This window comes from Thalassophryne amazonica, chromosome 5, assembly GCF_902500255.1.
Source record: "Thalassophryne amazonica chromosome 5, fThaAma1.1, whole genome shotgun sequence".
In the NCBI taxonomy this organism is placed as follows: Eukaryota; Metazoa; Chordata; class Actinopteri; order Batrachoidiformes; family Batrachoididae; genus Thalassophryne; species Thalassophryne amazonica.
In genome coordinates, this window is record NC_047107.1 from 131406344 (window position 1) to 131427226 (window position 20883).

The 20883-nt window shown below is 44.5% G+C and overlaps 1 long non-coding RNA gene across 1 annotated transcript; it reads right to left on the reverse strand.

Annotated features, from left to right (window-relative positions):
- Window positions 1-4722: 4722 nt before the first annotated feature.
- LOC117509905 lies at window positions 4723-19948 on the reverse strand. The gene is made up of 3 exons (XR_004560590.1): window positions 19839-19948; window positions 19669-19670; window positions 4723-4732 (listed from the first exon to the last, which is right to left on the reverse strand). It is a non-coding gene; the product is annotated as an uncharacterized LOC117509905 (long non-coding RNA).
- Between the last annotated feature and the right edge of the window lie 935 nt (window positions 19949-20883).

Consider the following 20883-nt stretch of genomic DNA (forward strand, 5'->3'; position numbering starts at 1 on the left):
TGACCTGAACATCTTGGACCAAAGTGGTTGCTTATATCCGGCTCGAAGGACCAAAATTGTTTGGAAGAATAAGATGAATCACTAGGTGTGGCACCAAACACTTAGGGGTGTCGGGTCAGGACACTAATTGCCATGGTTCAGGTGAGAGTATGATGAAGAAGATGCAGAGTCTCTTTTGAGAGTTGACTGTTTATATAGTCATACATTTAAATCTGTGTGGTTCTGCAACAACAGAGAACAAAATACAGAGTGATTAACAACTACAATTCACCATAAACACCAATCAGCCAGAAAACACAAGTACATACAATTTGCATCAGAACTGAAAGCTATTAATATTAGCATAAAGATATGAAAAACAATACTGAATAAATGCTCAATTATATTGAACAGGTTTATAGTGTACATGCACATAAACAGCGCATAGATGGACTTAGCTAGCAAAGCGATGACTTGGCAGAATGAATCAATTAACTCCTATAACTCCCTATATTGCACTCATGAAACCAAATAAACTATCACAGAACATAACAAGCTTGTGGAACTTTGTAACTTACATAGTCATGGACACACACAACAAAGAAACATCTGTCCGACATCACCACAAAAGAAAAGTCAAACCTTGCCATAATCACTCCTGCCTGTATTGCTCTACATGTGCAGGCATGATGCATTCATGTACGCAAGAAAGTGTCGGACATCAGAAGTTCAAGTGAACTGTGCACAGCAGCACAGTCTTTTATACAGTACCCGTCTATAGGCTGGTTATGATGTCCATTAACTTATTGTGGTTCCTGCAAATTCTCCGGATGTCCCAGAGGACAGTTCAGCTGAATCAAAGGCTTTGTTGTGTTTAGTCTGTATGTTTCTGTCTTTGTGTGGTTTTTTGTGCGGTGCTCAGCACTACTTCCTGCTGGTTGCCTTTCCCCTTGTTTCTGTCCGGACTGTTTGCACACCTGCACAACATTTAGTAATCCCTCCCCTGTCTCTTCTCTGTCCATCAGCCTGTTTTTCACTCTCTCGGTCTGCTGATGGAATGATGTTGGTGTTCAGGTCACTGTTGGTTGTCGCTGGTCTTTGTCCTGCCCATCTGTCTGTGTTTGTACTGATGTGTTTTCCAGCCACTGCTGCACATCACGTCTGTCTCGTCCATTCGTCCACATAGTCCTTTTTTTTCAGACTTCAGTCAACTTTATTGATCCCAAAAAAGGGCAATTACGTTTACACTCTAATTACCTCAGACAAGATACAGCAATTAATCCACAATTATTACTTGTTTACTGTAATAATGGCACACATCAAAATTAAAGACAACACATATACATTTGACATTGTTTATGTGCACTAAACTTGAAACAGTCCGACATCCGAATTGAGGCAAAGTGGGTGAAGGCCACTGCAACTGGAGTCACGCCGCTGCTAACTTGGGGGGAACGGGGACCTGCCGCAGCTAAAAACTGCGCAGCCCCCAGAGGTTAAAGGGGTGGCGTGAGCGGTGGCCGGGATGGGGTGTGTGATGGGGGGCAGGAAGGGAGGTATAGAGAAAAAAAGGAGCATGCTTCAATCTTTGTCCATGTGTAAGTCAGTTTATTGTCTTTGTGGGTTGAGATAAGAAAGGAGCCGAATAATCTCACTAAGGCCTGAAGACATTCCTCTGGGGGAAAACAGTCGGGCAATTTGTCCTTCAGGCTTAATAAGCTCGGAGTGTTATGGTTGAGCAGTGAAAAACACTTTTAACCGTTCCACTTGAACAACCAAATCCCAATTATGAATTAAGAATATTCCCAATTATAAATTAAGAATATTCCCCGGCCTCCGAGACCTTCAACTTCAATGGCAAGGCGCACATCTGCTCCAAGATGTCATCCAATTTGCGTCTGAGTTCAAGAGTCATCGCAGTCTAAGAATGCACTGCCTTGCCAACCTCGTTAATCATGACGGACAAACGAGGGGCCGTGGTTCTTGATGCCGCCGTCTTGCCAATTTTCCGCTAGATCAGGGCAGCACATAAGTACCAGCTCTGCTACCATGAGACCAAAAATGAATAAATCCTCGACGTCCTCAACAGAGAAAGGTGCCAAGTATGCCACACACCAGGAACTCCAGGAGTCGAGAACATAGCCCGCAGGATGCGTTCCATCTGGGCAGGTAGGATTCCCCGGTCCTGACCTTCTTGTAGAAAAAATGGTGTCAATAGCATTCAGAGTCCAGCTGATCAATTCCATTGTTAATCCAATAGTTAATCCAATAGTAGTCCAATAGATCCAGAATCCAATCTAATTTGAGGAATTCACAGTCTGGTGAAGTAGGGGCTTGAAGGTTAAAGCAGAGAACAGAGATAAGGGAGAGTGGAGGAGATGCGACCACCCTCGTTGTTGTTACAAAATGGTCAGCCCTGAACCTGGACCGTTGAAGTTAACTCAACTCAACTTTTTTTTTTATATAGCGCCAGATCACAACAAACAGTTGCCCCAAGGCGCTCCATATTGTAAGGCAAGGCCATACAATAATTATGAAAAACCACAACGGTCAAAACGACCCCCTATGAGCAAGCACTTGGCCACAGTGGGAAGGAAAAACTCCCTTTTAACAGGAAGAAACCTCCAGCAGAACCAGGCTCAGGGAGGGGCAGTCTTCTGCTGAGACTGGTTGGGGCTGAGGGAAAAGTTAGTCCACTTCTGAAATGTACAACAAGAAGGGCATCGTATCAGGATTATACTAAAACCTAAAATCTCACACCACATTATATGTTACATTTAAATGGGAGACAGAAGGAGGAATAATCATATCGGAGGATGAGTGGACAATGATTTGGGAAGAACAACGGAGATGTAGCAAGTCACAGGACTGGCAGGAGTTCATTTGGAAAGTATAATTAGATATTTTATTACACCAACAAATCATACAATGATGAAAATGTGGGAAAACAACAGCAAATCATCATATTTTTTGAGATTGTTCTGTTATTAAGGTCATTGTCTAATCAGCTTCTGCTGCAGTGGAGATTTGAACTGAGTTGTTCCGTGCCTGCAGGGTGAGAAGCTGAGTTATATTAAAGCCAGGAAGTGTTTGCTGATTGTGTGCACCTTTTGAGTTGTGTCTCTCTGGGTGGAGAGTGTTGGACTCACCTCATGTTTTCTTTCTTCACAGACTCGGTTTGTCGCGGCCACCTGGGGGGTGTTGGCGAGGTCCCTGGGTCCGAACTGCTGTGGCTCCGGACTGTTTGCGCTGCTGAGAGCGCGCCGTGTTTTCACCTCACCAGACCGCGGACATTTTTGGTTGTTTATCACTGCACTCATTATGATTATTAAATTCTGTTATCTTTTGAACCGTGCTCTGCTTATTTCATGCTGGGTCCTGTCAAACGCTGGGTCGGTGGTCCGACCGCGTCCGACACATAACACCAAGGACAGACAAAAAGAGACAAATATCTATTAAACATTCTGCTGGTGGCAGGAAAGAAGATCCAACTTTAAATATGTGATGAATGGACATTTACAAAACTGGAGAGGACAGAAAGGATCCATTTGTTGGACAAATGACACCTCAGGCTGCATTTCAGAAACATAAAACAAAAAACCTTCAGCACACCCTATGTTCACTTGTTTCTTTATTATTTTACTTTATTTATTTGTTTTGCTTTGGTTTTTTTTATTATTATTATTAATGATTAAAGGTAGAAAGAGGACGTTCAAGTCAGATAACTGGATTTTGTACAAACATTGAGGTGTATGTCCAGCAGGTCAAATAAGTATTTAACTTGTCACTAGTTTTCTCAGTAAATATATTTCTAAACGTGATACTGACGTGAACGTTTAACCAGATGTTGGTAACAAGCCGACTAACCCACACACATGGAGAAACACACATCCTGTCCATGGCTGATGCTGAGACCCTGATTCATGCCTTTGTTTCTTCTAGACTAGATTATACTAATATTCTATTTTCAGGGTTACCACAGTCCAGCATCAGGGGTCTTCAGCTGGTTCAGAACGCTGCCGCCAGACCTCTGACACGTAGCAGAAGGTCTGAACATATCACACCCATTTTGGCATCTTTGCACTGGCTCCCTGTCTCTGTGAGAACACATATTAAGGTTTTGTTATTGACTTATAAGGTTGTTCATGGACTGGCGCCATCTTATCTGGCTGATCTGGTGGAACCCTACGTGCCGGCCCGGGCTGTGCGATCACAGGATGCAGGACGTCTCTGTGTTCCCAGGGTGAAGAAGAAGTCAGCGGGTCAAAGAGCTTTTTCTTATCGTGCACCCACCCTGTGGAACAGTCTTCCTGTGACTGTGAGGCAGTCGGAGTCCGTGGACATTTTTAAGTCAAGACTGAAAACCTGTTTTTATTCTTTAGTCTTTCTTATGAATAGTTTTTTTTTTTAATCTGTTTTATTTGTTTACTTCTGTTTTTAATTACTTGAATTTTTTTATTTTTTATTTATTTATTTTAATTTTTATGTTAACTGTTTTGTGTGAGGCGCCTTGAGACGGCTTTTGTTGTGATGTGGTGCATTATAAGATGATTAAATTGAAACTGAATTGAAACCAAAACAAGTACAGTTATGCGTCATAAAATGCAATGACGCGGAGAAAAAGTATTGAACACGCTGACTGAAATTTAGTGAATACTTTGTACAAAAGTCTTTGTTGGTCATGAAGCTTCAAGACACCTCCTGTGTGGAGAAACTAGTCATATGCATTGATCAGGTGTGATTTTGGTCCATTCTTCCACACAAACAGCCTTCAGATCTTGAAGGTTCTGGGGACCTCTTGTTGTGAAAGTGTAGAAACACGGACCCACAACAGGGGGCGCAAATGAACGGGCAATGGATAAGCCAAACAGTAACAATTTAATGTTGTAAATTGTGCACAACGGAATACAGACAATAACAGGTTTGGAACTACAGTCAATTACATGTTGAGTGACGTGTGGGCAGGCTTGAGGATAGGAGACGCCCATCCAGAACCGAGCTGGATCCCCACACGGCCTTCACCGCCAACAGATCTGAAGAACACCGGAGCCGCCAAGTCCTGGATCCCCAGGTGGGCACCGTCTCCAGCTATCAGACCTGGCACTGCTGGCAGAGAACAAGAACAGCACAGGTGAGTGTGAGTACGCACACTCAGTAATCCCACAGTCTGTGTTCCTTAGGGAGGGAGCACCTCCACCTCCAATAACACACTTGTGCAGCTCCTGTCTAACCACTTATCTGGTTGGGGTGTGAAGCAAAGCCGTCGCTGTTCACACCAAAGGCCAATCCAGCAGATAAGGCACTCCACAGGAAAGCGGCTGCAAAAAGAGTTCAGACTATGACACAGTTTTCAGTACAGCAGAGAATTACCTTTAAGGTAGCTGATTTCTCGGTGGGGAGGTGGAGTTGCAGTCCGGCCTTTATGGTGATGGTGATGTGATGTGGATGAGTGACAGCTGGTGCTGATGAGGAGTGACAGCTGTCACTCCCGGTTGCTATGATGCCCTCGTGCTTGAAGCCCGCACTTCAAGCAGGGCGCCATCTGGTGGTGGTGGGCCAGCAGTACCTCCTCTTCAGCGGCCCACACAACAGGACCCCCCCCTCAACGGGCGCCTCCTTCGGACGGACGTCCAGAAGCCAGCGCACGGTCCAAGCCGACGCCCCGTCGATGATCCGGGCAGGAGGCGGCGCCGGTCCGGGGGTACAGAGGGGTGAAACGTGGTGAGGTTTGATGCGTTACACATGGAAAACCGGGTGGATCCGCAGCGAAGCTGGCAGCTTCAGCTTCACTGTGGCTGGACTGATGATTTTGAGTATGGTGAAAGGTCCAATGTATCTGTCCTTCAACTTCTGGGATTCCACTTGCAGGGGAATGTCTTTTGTGGAAAGCCAAACCTCCTGCCCAGGCTGATACGTAGGGGCCGGGGAACGCCGGCAGTCTGCATGGTTCTTGGCCCTCGTCCGGGCTTTGAGCAGGGCAGAGCGGGCGGTACGCCACACCCGACGGCACCTCCTCAGATGGGCCTAGACCGAGTGCACCCCAACCTCTCCCTCCACTAGCGGGAACAATGGGGGCTGGTACCCCAAACACACCTCAAATGGGGAGAGGCCGGTAGCAGATGATATTTGGCTGTTGTGAGCGTACTCGATCCAGGCCAAATGGTTGCTCCAGGCCGTCGGGTGCGCAGAGGTTATGCAGCGGAGGGCCTGCTCCAATTCCTGGTTTGCCCGCTCTGCCTGTCCGTTCGTCTGAGGATGGTACCCGGACGAGAGACTCACGGTGGCCCCCAGTTCCCTGCAGAAACTCCTCCAGACCTGAGAGGAGAACTGAGGACCACGGTCTGAGACGATATCCGATGGAATCGCATGCAGACGCACGACGTGATGGACCAGGAGGTCTGCAGTCTCCTGGGCCGTCGGGAGCTTCGGGAGAGCCATGAAGTGGGCCACCTTGGAGAACCGGTCCACTATCGTGAGGATGGTAGTCATGCCCTGGGACAGCGGGAGGCCCGTGACAAAGTCCAGGCCGATGTGAGACCAGGGGCGATGAGGCACGGGCAGAGGCTGGAGGAGGCCTTGGGCCTTGTGGTGGTCGGCTTTGCCCCTGGTGCAGGTGGTGCAGGCCTGGACATACTCCCGGACGTCGGCTTCCATAGACGCCCACCAGAAGCGCTGCCGGACCACTGCCACGGTCCTTCGCACCCCTGGATGACAGGAGAGCTTAGAACTGTGACAGAAGTCTAGGACCGCAGCCCTGGCCTCTGGTGGGACGTACAGCTTGTCCTTCGGACCTGTCCCCGGGTCCGGGCTCCATGTCAGGGCCTCCCGGACGGTCTTCTCCACGTCCCAGGTGAGGATGGCCATGACAGTGGACTCGGGGATGATGGTTTCCGTTGGGTCAGACAGCTCGGTCTTGACCTCCTCTTCGTGCACCTGGGACAGGGCGTCAGATCGTTGGTTCTTCGTCCCGGGGCGGTAGGTGATCCGAAAGTCAAAACGCCCGAAGAACAGTGACCAGCGGGCTTGCCTGGGGTTCAGACGCCTGGCGGTCCGAATGTACTCCAGGTTCCAATGGTCCGTGAAAACCGTAAATGGTACCGATGCTCCCTCCAACAGGTGTCTCCACTCCTCCAGAGCCTCTTTCACTGCTAGAAGTTCCCGATTGCCGACGTCATAGTTCCTTTCAGCCGGGGTCAACCTGCGGGAAAAGTAGGCACATGGATGGAGAACCTTGTCGGACTCCCCGCTCTGGGATAGGAGCCCTGCTATCCCTGAGTCAGAGGCGTCCACTTCAACTATAAACTGGTGATTGGGATCGGGCTGCACCAGAACTGGTGCAGTCAAGAACCGGCGTTTCAACTCCCTAAACGCGGCTTCGCACCGATCCGACCAGGTGAAGGGGACTTTTGTGGAGGTCAGGGCTGTCAGGGGGCTAACTACCTGACTGTAGCCCTTGATGAACCTCCGGTAGAAATTTGCAAAACTGAGGAACTGTTGCAGTTTCCTACGGTTTGTTGGTTGGGGCCAATCTCTCACCGCCGCAACCTTGGCCTGATCAGGGGCGATGGAGTTGGAGGAGATTATGAACCCCAGGAAGGACAAAGAAGCGCGGTGGAACTCGCACTTCTCGCCCTTCACAAACAGCCGGTTCTCCAACAACCGCTGCAGGACCTGACGTACATGCTTGACATGGGTCTCAGGATCCGGAGAAAAGATGAGTATATCGTCCAGATATACGAAGACAAACCGATGCAGGAAGTCCCGCAAGACATCATTAACCAACGCTTGGAACGTCGCGGGCGCATTGGTGAGGCCGAACGGCATGACCAGGTACTCAAAGTGACCTAAAGGGGTGTTAAATGCCGTCTTCCACTCGTCTCCCTCCCGGATCCGAACCAGGTGATAAGCATTCCTAAGATCCAGTTTAGTGAAAATTTGGGCTCCATGCAAGGGCGTGAACACTGAATCCAACAGAGGTAACGGGTATCGGTTGCGAACCGTGATCTCGTTCAGCCCTCTGTAATCAATGCATGGACGGAGTCCGCCGTCCTTCTTGCCCACAAAAAAGAAACCAGCACCCATCGGGGAGGTGGAGTTCCGGATCAACCCGGCAGCTAACGAGTCCCGGATGTAGGTCTCCATTGATTCGCGTTCTGGACGTGAGAGGTTGTACAGCCTGCTGGACGGGTACTCAGCGCCCGGTATCAAATCAATGGCACAATCGTACGGACGGTGCGGGGGCAGCGTGAGTGCCTGATCCTTGCTGAAGACGTCAGCAAGGTCATGGTACTCGGCTGGCACCGCCGCCAGATTGGGGGGGACTAAAACCTCCTCCTTAGCTGTTACACCGGGTGGAACTGAGGATCCTAAACACTCCCTGTGGCAGGTTTCGCTCCACTGAACCACAACCCCAGACGCCAATCAATCCGGGGATTGTGTTTTAACACCCATGGAAAACCCAAAATCACTCTCGAGGTAGAATCAATCAATCAATCAATTTTTTTATATAGCGCCAAATCACAACAAACAGTTGCCCCAAGGCGCTTTATATTGTAAGGCAAGGCCATACAATAATTATGTAAAACCCCAACGGTCAAAACGACCCCCTGTGAGCAAGCACTTGGCTACAGTGGGAAGGAAAAACTCCCTTTTAACAGGAAGAAACCTCCAGCAGAACCAGGCTCAGGGAGGGGCAGTCTTCTGCTGGGACTGGTTGGGGCTGAGGGAGAGAACCAGGAAAAAGACATGCTGTGGAGGGGAGCAGAGATCAATCACTAATGATTAAATGCAGAGTGGTGCATACACAGCAAAAAGAGAAAGAAACAGTGCATCATGGGAACCCCCCAGCAGTCTACGTCTATAGCAGCATAACTAAGGGATGGTTCAGGGTCACCCGATCCAGCCCTAACTATAAGCTTTAGCAAAAAGGAAAGTTTTAAGCCTAATCTTAAAAGTAGAGAGGGTGTCTGTCTCCCTGATCTGAATTGGGAGCTGGTTCCACAGGAGAGGAGCCTGAAAGCTGAAGGCTCTGCCTCCCATTCTACTCTTACAAACCCTAGGAACTACAAGTAAGCCTGCAGTCTGAGAGCGAAGCGCTCTATTGGGGTGATATGGTACTACGAGGTCCCTAAGATAAGATGGGACCTGATTATTCAAAACCTTATAAGTAAGAAGAAGAATTTTAAATTCTATTCTAGAATTAACAGGAAGCCAATGAAGAGAGGCCAATATGGGTGAGATATGCTCTCTCCTTCTAGTCCCCGTCAGTACTCTAGCTGCAGCATTTTGAATTAACTGAAGGCTTTTTAGGGAACTTTTAGGACAACCTGATAATAATGAATTACAATAGTCCAGCCTAGAGGAAATAAATGCATGAATTAATTTTTCAGCATCACTCTGAGACAAGACCTTTCTAATTTTAGAGATATTGCGTAAATGCAAAAAAACAGTCCTACATATTTGTTTAATATGCGCTTTGAATGACATATCCTGATCAAAAATGACTCCAAGATTTCTCACAGTATTACTAGAGGTCAGGGTAATGCCATCCAGAGTAAGGATCTGGTTAGACACCATGTTTCTAAGATTTGTGGGGCCAAGTACAATAACTTCAGTTTTATCTGAGTTTAAAAGCAGGAAATTAGAGGTCATCCATGTCTTTATGTCTGTAAGACAATCCTGCAGTTTAGCTAATTGGTGTGTGTCCTCTGGCTTCATGGATAGATAAAGCTGGGTATCATCTGCGTAACAATGAAAATTTAAGCAATACCGTCTAATAATATTTGCCTAAGGGAAGCATGTATAAAGTGAATAAAATTGGTCCTAGCACAGAACCTTGTGGAACTCCATAATTAACTTTAGTCTGTGAAGAAGATTCCCCATTTCCATGAACAAATTGTAATCTATTATTACCCATATTGGCCTCTCTTCATTGGCTTCCTGTTAATTCTAGAATAGAATTTAAAATTCTTCTTCTTACTTATAAGGTTTTGAATAATCACGTCCCATCTTATCTTAGGGACCTCGTAGTACCATATCACCCCAATAGAGCGCTTCGCTCTCAGACTGCAGGCTTACTTGTAGTTCCTAGGGTTTGTAAGAGTAGAATGGGAGGCAGAGCCTTCAGCTTTCAGGCTCCTCTCCTGTGGAACCAGCTCCCAATTCAGATCAGGGAGACAGACACCCTCTCTACTTTTAAGATTAGGCTTAAAACTTTCCTTTTTGCTAAAGCTTATAGTTAGGGCTGGATCGGGTGACCCTGAACCATCCTTTAGTTATGCTGCTATAGACGTAGACTGCTGGGGGGTTCCCATGATGCACTGTTTCTTTCTCTTTTTGCTCTGTATGCACCACTCTGCATTTAATCATTAGTGATCGATCTCTGCTCCCCTCCACAGCATGTCTTTTTCCTGGTTCTCTCCCTCAGCCCCAACCAGTCCCAGCAGAAGACTGCCCCTCCCTGAGCCTGGTTCTGCTGGAGGTTTCTTCCTGTTAAAAGGGAGTTTTTCCTTCCCACTGTAGCCAAGTGCTTGCTCACAGGGGGTCGTTTTGACCGTTGGGGTTTTACATCATTATTGTATGGCCTTGCCTTACAATATAAAGCGCCTTGGGGCAACTGTTTGTTGTGATTTGGCGCTATATAAAAAAAAAAAATTGATTGATTGATTGATTGATATTAGACAAATATGATTCAAACCACCGCAGCGCAGTGCCTTTAATACCTATGGCATGCTCTAATCTCTGTAATAAAATTTTATGGTCAACAGTATCAAAAGCAGCACTGAGGTCTAACAGAACAAGCACAGAGATGAGTCCACTGTCCGAGGCCATAAGAAGATCATTTGTAACCTTCACTAATGCTGTTTCTGTACTATGATGAATTCTAAAACCTGACTGAAACTCTTCAAATAGACCATTCCTCTGCAGATGATCAGTTAGCTGTTTTACAACTACCCTTTCAAGAATTTTTGAGAGAAAAGGAAGGTTGGAGATTGGCCTATAATTAGCTAAGATAGCTGGGTCAAGTGATGGCTTTTTAAGTAATGGTTTAATTACTGCCACCTTAAAAGCCTGTGGTACATAGCCAACTAACAAAGATAGATTGATCATATTTAAGATCGAAGCATTAAATAATGGTAGGGCTTCCTTGAGCAGCCTGGTAGGAATGGGGTCTAATAAACATGTTGATGGTTTGGATGAAGTAACTAATGAAAATAACTCAGACAGAACAATCGGAGAGAAAGAGTTTAACCAAATACCGGCATCACTGAAAGCAGCCAAAGATAACGATACGTCTTTGGGATGGTTATGAGTAATTTTTTCTCTAATAGATAAATTTTGTTAGCAAAGAAAGTCATGAAGTCATTACTAGTTAATGTTAAGGGAATACTCAGCTCAATAGAGCTCTGACTCTTTGTCAGCCTGGCTACAGTGCTGAAAAGAAACCTGGGGTTGTTCTTATTTTCTTCAATTAGTGATGAGTAGAAAGATGTCCTAGCTTTACGGAGGGCTTTTTTATAGAGCAACAGACTCTTTTCCCAGGCTAAGTGAAGATCTTCTAAATTAGTGAGATGCCATTTCCTCTCCAACTTACGGGTTATCTGCTTTAAGCTACGAGTTTGTGAGTTATACCACGGAGTCAGGCACTTCTGATTTAAAGCTCTCTTTTTCAGAGGAGCTACAGCATCCAAAGTTGTCTTCAATGAGGATGTAAAACTATTGACGAGATACTCTATCTCACTTACAGAGTTTAGGTAGCTACTCTGCACTGTGTTGGTATATGGCATTAGAGAACATAAAGAAGGAATCATATCCTTAAACCTAGTTACAGCGCTTTCTGAAAGACTTCTAGTGTAATGAAACTTATTCCCCACTGCTGGGTAGTCCATCAGAGTAAATGTAAATGTTATTAAGAAATGATCAGACAGAAGGGAGTTTTCAGGGAATACTATTAAGTCTTCTATTTCCATACCATAAGTCAGAACAAGATCTAAGATATGATTAAAGTGGTGGGTGGACTCATTTACATTTTGAGCAAAGCCAATAGAGTCTAATAATAGATTAAATGCAGTGTTGAGGCTGTCATTCTCAGCATCTGTGTGGATGTTAAAATCGCCCACTATAATTATCTTATCTGAGCTAAGCACTAAGTCAGACAAAAGGTCTGAAAATTCACAGAGAAACTCACAGTAACGACCAGGTGGACGATAGATAATAACAAATAAAACTGGTTTTTGGGACTTCCAATTTGGATGGACAAGACTAAGAGTCAAGCTTTCAAATGAATTAAAGCTCTGTTTTATGTCTGTAGAAGGTGTTACATAAAACACAATCTCCTCCCTGTGATTTCCAGACGCAACCAATGTCACTGGCTGTGTCTGGTGTGTGATTAGTGGATGAAGGGTGCCATCTAGTGCCCACACCGACAATGGTGACGGTAAGGCCACCAGAGGGAGCCCAACCTCCTTTGCCCATCTGCTGTCCAGCAGATTCCCCTCCGACCCCGTGTCCACCATTGGTGGGGCGTGAAGGGTTAGATCCCCACTTAGGATTGTGACTGGGATGCGTGCAGATTTTCGGGGTCTCCCCGTGTGGGTATTGTGACCCACCCTTAGCCCAGTCTCTAAGGACGAGTGCTGCTGTATTGACCGTTTGGGGCATTTTTTCTGTGTGTGCTCGGTTGAGCTGCAGAGAAAACACTCCCCACGGACCAGCCTCCTTTGTCTCTGATCTGATCGCCTTTTGGCCCTGCTCGTCTCTCTAACAACGTCAGCAGGGGGAGCTGTCATCACGTGGAGTGCCCTGGTTGTGGAGCGTGGAGAAGACGGCTCCCTTTCGGACCTGGGAGGAAGAGGGAAGGCTTGTGCCTGACCACGCCCTTCGTCTCGCTCCCGTCGGTGTTCTGTTAATCGGTTGTCTAACCGTATAACCAGGTCGATAAGCCCGTCTAAATCCCACGGCTCGTCCTTCGCCACCAGGTGCTCCTTAAGGACCAGAGACAGGTCCGTTTACGAAGGCGGCGCGGAGCGCAACAGCATTCCAGCCAGCTCGCGCTGCCGCAATGCGGAAGTCGACTGCATACTTCGCTGCGCTCCGACACCCCTGTCTTATCGACAGCAGCACGCTTGAAGCGGTCTCGCCTCTATGAGGGTGGTCGAACACCTGTCGGAACTCCCTCACAAACCCAGCATACGAGGTCTGTCAATAAAGTATAGGTCCTTTTTATTTTTTTCAAAAACTATATGGATTTCATTCATATGTTTTTACGTCAGACATGCTTGAACCCTCGTGCGCATGCGTGAGTTTTTCCACGCCTGTCGGTGACGTCATTCGCCTGTGAGCACTCCTTGTAGGAGGAGTCGTCCAGCCCCTCGTCGGAATTCCTTTGTCTGAGAAGTTGCTGAGAGACTGGCGCTTTGTCTGATCAAAATTTTTTCTAAACCTGTGAGACACATCAAAGTGGACACGGTTCGAAAAATTAAGCTGGTTTTCAGTGAAAATTTTAACGGATGATGAGAGATTTTGAGGTGATGCTGTACCTTTAAGGACTTCCCACGGTGCGAGACGTCGCGCAGCGCTCTCAGGCGCCGTCGTCAGCCTGTTTCAAGCTGAAAACCTCCACATTTCAGGCTCTATTGATCCAGGACGTCGTGAGAAAACAGAGAAGTTTCAGAAGAAGTCGGTTTCAGCATTTTATCCGGATATTCCACTGTTAAAGGAGATTTTTTTAATGAAAGACGTGCGGACTGGTCCGCGCGTCGGGACGCAGCCGGCGCGGTGCGGCGGCACAGGAAAAACACCTCCGTGTTGATAACCATTTATAAAATCCAGGCAGCTTTTGATGGCTTTCAGTGGAGTGAGTATATGAGAAATTGTTTAACAGCTGGACATGTTCCAACTTGTCCTTAAGGTTTCCATCGGAGATGTTTTTCCTGTGGCAGAGCGTTGCGGTGGCTGCGAGCCGACGATGCAATCCGTCCGCACGTCTTTCATTAAAAAAAATCTCCTTTAACAGTGGAATATCCAGATAAAACGCTGAAACCGACTTCTTCTGAAACTTCTCCGTTCTCTCACGACGTCCTGGATCAATAGAGCCTGAAATGTGGAGGTTTTCAGCTTGAAACAGGCTGACGACGGCGCCTGAGAGCACTGCGCGATGTCTCGCACCGTGGGAAGTCCTTAAAGCGACAGTATCACCTCAAAATCTCTCATCAGCCGTTAAAATTTTCACTGAAAACCAGCTTAATTTTTCGAACCGTGTCCACTTCGATGTGTCTCACAGGTTTAGAAAAAATTTTGATCAAACAAAGCGCCAGTCTCTCAGCAACTTCTCAGACAAAGGAATTCAGACGAGGGGCTGGACGACTCCTCCCACAAGGAGTGCTCACAGGCGAATGATGTCACCGACAGGCGTGGAAAAACTCACGCATGCGCACGAGGGTTCAAGCATGTCTGACGTAAAAACATATGAATGAAATCCATATAGTTTTTGAAAAAAATAAAAAGGACCTATACTTTATTGACAGACCTCGTATGTCGTTAGGAGCCGTGAATTCTGCTCCCAGAGCGCCGTAGCCCAGGTGTGTGCCTCTCCTCGAAGCAAATTTATAACGTAAGCCACCCGGCTAGCGTCAGACGCGTACATGACGGGACGCTGTGAAAAGACGAGCGAGCACTGCATCAAGACGTCCGCACACGTCTCAACACAGCCTCCGTACGGCTCCGGAGGGCTTATGTATGCTTCAGGGGAAGGTGGGGGGGTTCGTTGAACGACCAGACGAATGTCTGTTTCTGGCATTCAGTCAGCAGGAGGAGGTGCTGCAGCAGCGCCCTGAGCATGCGCTTCCACCTGGGCGGTGAGAGCCTCCATCCTTCGATTGAGAATAATGCTCTGCTCGGTAACTAAGTCCAACCGAGCAGTAAAAGCGGTTAAGATGTGCTGCAGCTCACCTAACACGCCTCCTGCTGGCGCCTGTGCACCTCGCTCTTCCATTGGCTGTTCAAGCGATGGTTGACGCCCCTCGGGATCCATGACGCCTGCCGAGAAATCTTGTTGTGAAAGTGTAGGAACACGGACCCACAACAGGGGGCGCAAATGAACGGGCAATGGATAAGCCAAACAGTAACAATTTATGAATGAATGAATGAATGAATGAAAACTGTTTATTTCGAACATTTGATACAACAACAATTACAAGATAGATCAGTAAAGACAACAACAAAAAAGTTCCTACTGTGTACCCAACATGTCCGAAAAGGGGTAGGGTGAAGCATCAGCTTATTTATCCCTACCCCTTCTTCCCCACAACCAGTAATACCCTTTGCCACATATACACATAGATTCCTACACGCCTAAACCGATATCAATATATATATATATATATATATATATATACATATATATACACATACACATACATATATACATACACACATCAACATACATACACATATACATACACATATACATATATACACATATATATACACAAACATAAATATACACCTACACATACCTACTTACATACAAAATACTATATATTTACAAGCCGAAGCAAAAAACAAAAACACCCTAACCCTCATTACCCTTCCTCCTCCCTATACCCAGAAAAAAACATATTTTTGTACCGCTGTTTGAACTGGTTCATGCTTGGACATTGCTTGAGCCCCACTCCCAATCTGTTCCACATCCTCACCCCACAGACAGAAATACAGAAACCTTTTAATGTTGTTCGTGCCCACTGATGCTTTAAATTAAATTTCCCCCTCAGACTGTAATCCCCTGATCTGTTAAAAAACATATTTTTAATATTTGCTGGAAGTAAATTGTTTATTGCTTTATACACAATTTGTACTGTTTGAAAATGAACCAAGTCTGTGAATTTTAAGAATTTGGATTGTAAAAATAGTGGATTTGTATGATCTCTATAGCCAGTATTATGAATAATTCTTATAGCTCTTTTCTGCATTACTGATAGTGATTGTGTTGTACCTTTATAAGTATTACCCCATACCTCTGCACAGTACTGTAAATATGGTAAAACCAGTGAGCAGTAAAGAATGCGGAGTGAGTTGTGGTCCAGAATATGTTTCGCTTTGTTTAGAACTGAAATGCTTCTTGACAGTTTACTTTGTATATGTTTTATATGAGTCTTCCAGTTTATCTTATCATCTATTATCACCCCCAGAAACTTATTTTCATGTACCCTTTCAATATCTACCCCCTCGACTTGTAACTGAACCTCTATGTCTGTATTACAATAGCCAAATAACATGTATTTTGTTTTACTTAAGTTTAATGATAATTTGTTTCTGTCAAACCATATTTTCAATTTTCCCATTTCTATACTGATCCTCCTCAGTAACTCCTGCAAATCCCCCCCTGAACAAAAAATGCTTGTGTCATCTGCAAATAATACTAATTTTAATATTTTGGAAACATTGACAATATCATTTATAGAAATTAGAAACAGTTTTGGACCCAATACTGACCCCTGTGGGACGCCACAAGCATTGTCCAAGCATGATGATGTATATTCCCCCAACTTCACAAACTGTTTTCTGTTACTTAAGTAGCTTCTCACCCAGTGCAACACCAACCCCCTAATCCCATACTGTTCAAGTTTATTGATTAATATGTCATGATTAATTGTATCAAAAGCCTTTTTAAGGTCTATAAATATTCCAACTGAATGTAATTTGTGGTCTATGGCGTTTGTAATCTCCTCAACTGATTCTATTAATGCAAGTGATGTTGAACTATGTGCTCTGAATCCATATTGACTATCAGTAAGTAATTTATGTTTATTTATGAATTTGTCTAATCTATTATTGAATAACTTTTCTAATAATTTGGAAAATTGTGGAAGCAAAGAAACAGGTCTATAATTTGTGAAGTGGTGTCTATCCCCAGTCTTATACAGCAGCACAACCTTAGCTATTTTCATTTGATTGGGAAATTTACCGGTTTGAAATGATAAGTTACAGATGTATGTTAATGGTTCTACAATCCATTCAATGACCTGTTTTACCACCATATCAATTTCATTTAAATCGGTAGATCTTTTATATTTACAATTATTCACAATGTCTATAATTTCATTTCCATCCACTGCTGTGAGGAACATTGAACAGGGATTTCTTTCTATGAGATTATTATCCCAATCCTCAGGTTGGGAATCGGGAATTTTTTCTGCCAAGCTTGGTCCAATATTTACAAAAAAATTATTAAAACCGTTGACTACCTCATCCTTATTTTCCTTCTTGACATTATTATCAATGAAATACTGAGGGTAACTCTGTTTTTTATTACCATTTTTGATAATGCTATTTAATATATCCCATATTCCTTTAATATTGTTTTTGTTATTATATAATATGTTACTATAATATTCCTTCCTACATACCCGTATAATATTAATCTATTTTTGTATTTCTTATATCTATTTTCTGCCTCTTTAGTCTTTAGTTTTATGAATTCTCTATACAGTGTATTTTTCTTATTACATGCATTTCGTAACCCTTTCGTCATCCATGGTCGAGCTTGGATTTTTTGTTTTCTGTAGTCTTGTTTAATTGGACAATTTTTATCATATAATGATGTAAATATTTGTAAAAAAGTTTCATATGCACTATCAACATCACTTTCACTGTATACCTTTTCCCAGTTTTGCTCCTGTAAATCCTTCTTTAGTGTGTTCATGTTTTCCTCTGTCCGCACTCGCCTGTATTTTATTTTCTCCTCTGGCTGATTCCGCCGATGGTTTCTATTATAAACGATGAAAACTGGTAGATGATCACTAATGTCATTGATTAATAATCCACTCACAGTGTTATTCTCAATATCATTGCTGAATATATTATCAATTAAGGTGGCACTATGGGATGTAATTCTGCTTGGCCTGGTGATTTTTGGATATAAACTCATACTGTACATTATACTGATAAATTCATCTGTTATTTTATGCTTATTTGGATTGAGCAGATCAATATTTAAGTCACCACAAATGAACACAGTTTTTTTCCATACAGTCAGTGAATGTTTCAATACTAGATCCTGGTGCTCTATATATACAGCTGACTAATACATTTTTGCTTTTTTCTTCACATATTTCAATAGTTATACATTCTAATAAGTTATCGATCACAGTTGTCATATTGTCTACTGTTTTATAATCCATGTTCTTATCCACATACACAGTCACTCCTCCTCCACTCTTATTTTTTCTGTTTACACAATTAAATTCATATCCATCCAGTTCAAAATCCATTCCTTTATCTTCATTGATCCATGTTTCTGATATAGCAATTATGTTAAATATTTTTTTAAACTGACTTAAATATTCTTTAATGTTGTTAAAGTTTGCATATAGACTTCTGCTGTTGAAATGGATTATTGATAATTTGTTATCCGTTCTAATGATCCGATTAAACTGTTCATCTGTATAATAGCAACAACTGTCATTGATATTTGAGAAGAAATTATTGTCCGGGTCTATATCGTGCTCCAAGTCCAGTACATTGTGGTCTGTGTATTTAAATGTTCTCAGTTCTACTTTTCCATGATCAGCAATCCTTTGAGTTATATCCTTCTTGTCTCCAGATGTAGATGATGTAGTAGATGAATAGGTTCCTCTGGTCTGTGTCATGGTGTTGTGATGTGTTTGTGTCCTCATACCTTATTGGTCATATTTGTCCAGATCCTCGCTTTAAGAAACACTATTGTTCATATTTGTCCAGCTCCTCGATGTTCCTTATTGCCATGACTTTTGCTTGTTCTGGTGATCCGTTCAGTTTGATGAATATTTTACAGTTTGAAGTCCATGTGTGCTGGATTTTTCCCTGTTTCTTCAAGAAGCGTGCTTTCCTGGCGATGTCGGCGTTCCGTTTGGTGAGATGTTCACTGATGAATACGTTTGTCCCTTTCAGTTTTCTTCCTTGTTTTAACAGTGCTGTTTTGTGTTTTCTGTTGATGAATCTCATGATGACGGTTCGTTTATCACCGTCATTTCTCCGGGGCAGAGGGTGGCACGCTTCAATGTTATTTAAATCCATTTCTATACCTTTAGATAGGAGGAAATCAGCAACCTGTTTTTCCACAGAGCTGACCTCCTGTTCACTGGGCTTTTAATGTTGTAAATTGTGCACAACGGAATACAGACAATAACAGGTTTGGAACTACAGTCAATTACACGTTGAGTGACGTGTGAGCAGGCTTGAGGATAGGAGACGCCTGTCCAGAACCGAGCCGGATCCCCACACGGATCTGAAGAACACCGGAGCCGCCAAGTCCTGGGTCCCCAGGTGGCCACCGTGTCCAGCTGTCAGACCTGGCACTGCTGGCAGAGAACAAAAACAGCACAGGTGAGTAATCCCACAGTCTGTGTTCCTTAGGGAGGGAGCACCTCCACCTCCAATAACACACTCGTGCAGCTCCTGTCTAACCACTTATCTGGTTGGGGTGTGAAGCGAAGCCGTCGCTGTTCACACCAAATGCCAATCCAGCAGATAAGGCACACCACAGGAAAGCGGCTGCAAAAAGAGTTCAGACTATGACACAGTTTTCAGTACAGCAGAGAATTACCTTTAAGGTAGCTGATTTCTCAGCGGGGAGGTGGAGTTGCAGTCCGGCCTTTATGGTGATGGTGATGTGATGTGGATGAGTGACAGCTGGTGCTGATGACGAGTGACAGCTGTCACTCCCAGTTGCTATGATGCCCTCTCGTGCTTGAAGCCCGCACTTCAAGCAGGGCGCCATCTGGTGGTGGTGGGCCAGCAGTACCTCCTCTTCAGCGGCCCACACAACACCTCTTTTATGAACTCTTTAGTTCTTTGGATTCCAGTCAGCTGATTGGCTGGACCACCTTTATCTTCAACCTCTGAAACCAGCTGAAAGTTTCCTTGTCTGTGTGTTTGGAATCACTGTCTTGCTGAAATGTCCGCCCTCGTTTCATCTTCATCATCCTGGTAGATTTTTATCAGGACTTTCTCTGTACATTTTTTTCATTCGTCCTTCCTTCAGTTATATGAAGTTTGAAGCCCCGCACCATGATGTTCCGCCTCCAGACGTCACTGTTGGTCTGGTGTTTTGGCGATGATGTGCAGCGACATTTATGGTGTGTATGATGGCATCCAAAGAGCTCAGTTTTGTTCTCAACTGTCCATCTAGCAGTGTTTAGCACTGCTACCTCACAGCAAGAAGGTCATGGGTTCAATTCCCTCCTGTGGCCTTCCTGTGTGGAGTTTGCATGTTCTCCCCATGTTTGTGTGGGTTTTGTCCATGTGCTCCGGTTTCCTCCCACATCCAAAGACATCCAGGTTAGGTGGACTGGAAAGTTTATAATTCAAAAGAGGTCTCGATCGCAATGGAACTAACCTGGTTAAAAAACAGTAAAAAAAGAGACTATATTCTCCCAGTATTTCACAGGTTTGTCTAAATGTTGTGCAGCAAACTTTAACCTACCTTCAACATGTTTTGTCTTCATCGATGGAGTCTTGTGTGCTGAGCGTGCACACAGGCCGTGGTGGTCGAGTGCTTTACTTATTGATTTCTTTGAAATAATTCCAGGTCTTTCTGAAGCTCTCCATAACTGGTCCTTGGCTCTTGGACAACTCTTCTGATAATTCTTTTCTCTCTTCTGTTAGTAATCTTGTGAAGAAGAGCTGGTCGTGGTCAGTTTATGGTGAAATGATGCTCTTTCCACTTCCAGGTTATGACCCCACAGTCCTCACTGGAACATTCGGGAGCTTAGAAATCCTGCTGGAACCAATGACATCAGTGTGTTTTGCAACAGTAAGGTGAAGATCTTGAGAGCTCTTTGCTTTTTCCCCTCATGAGATGTTTCATGTGTGACACCTTGGTAATGAGACACTTATTATAGACCATCAATTGGGACTGAACCAGCT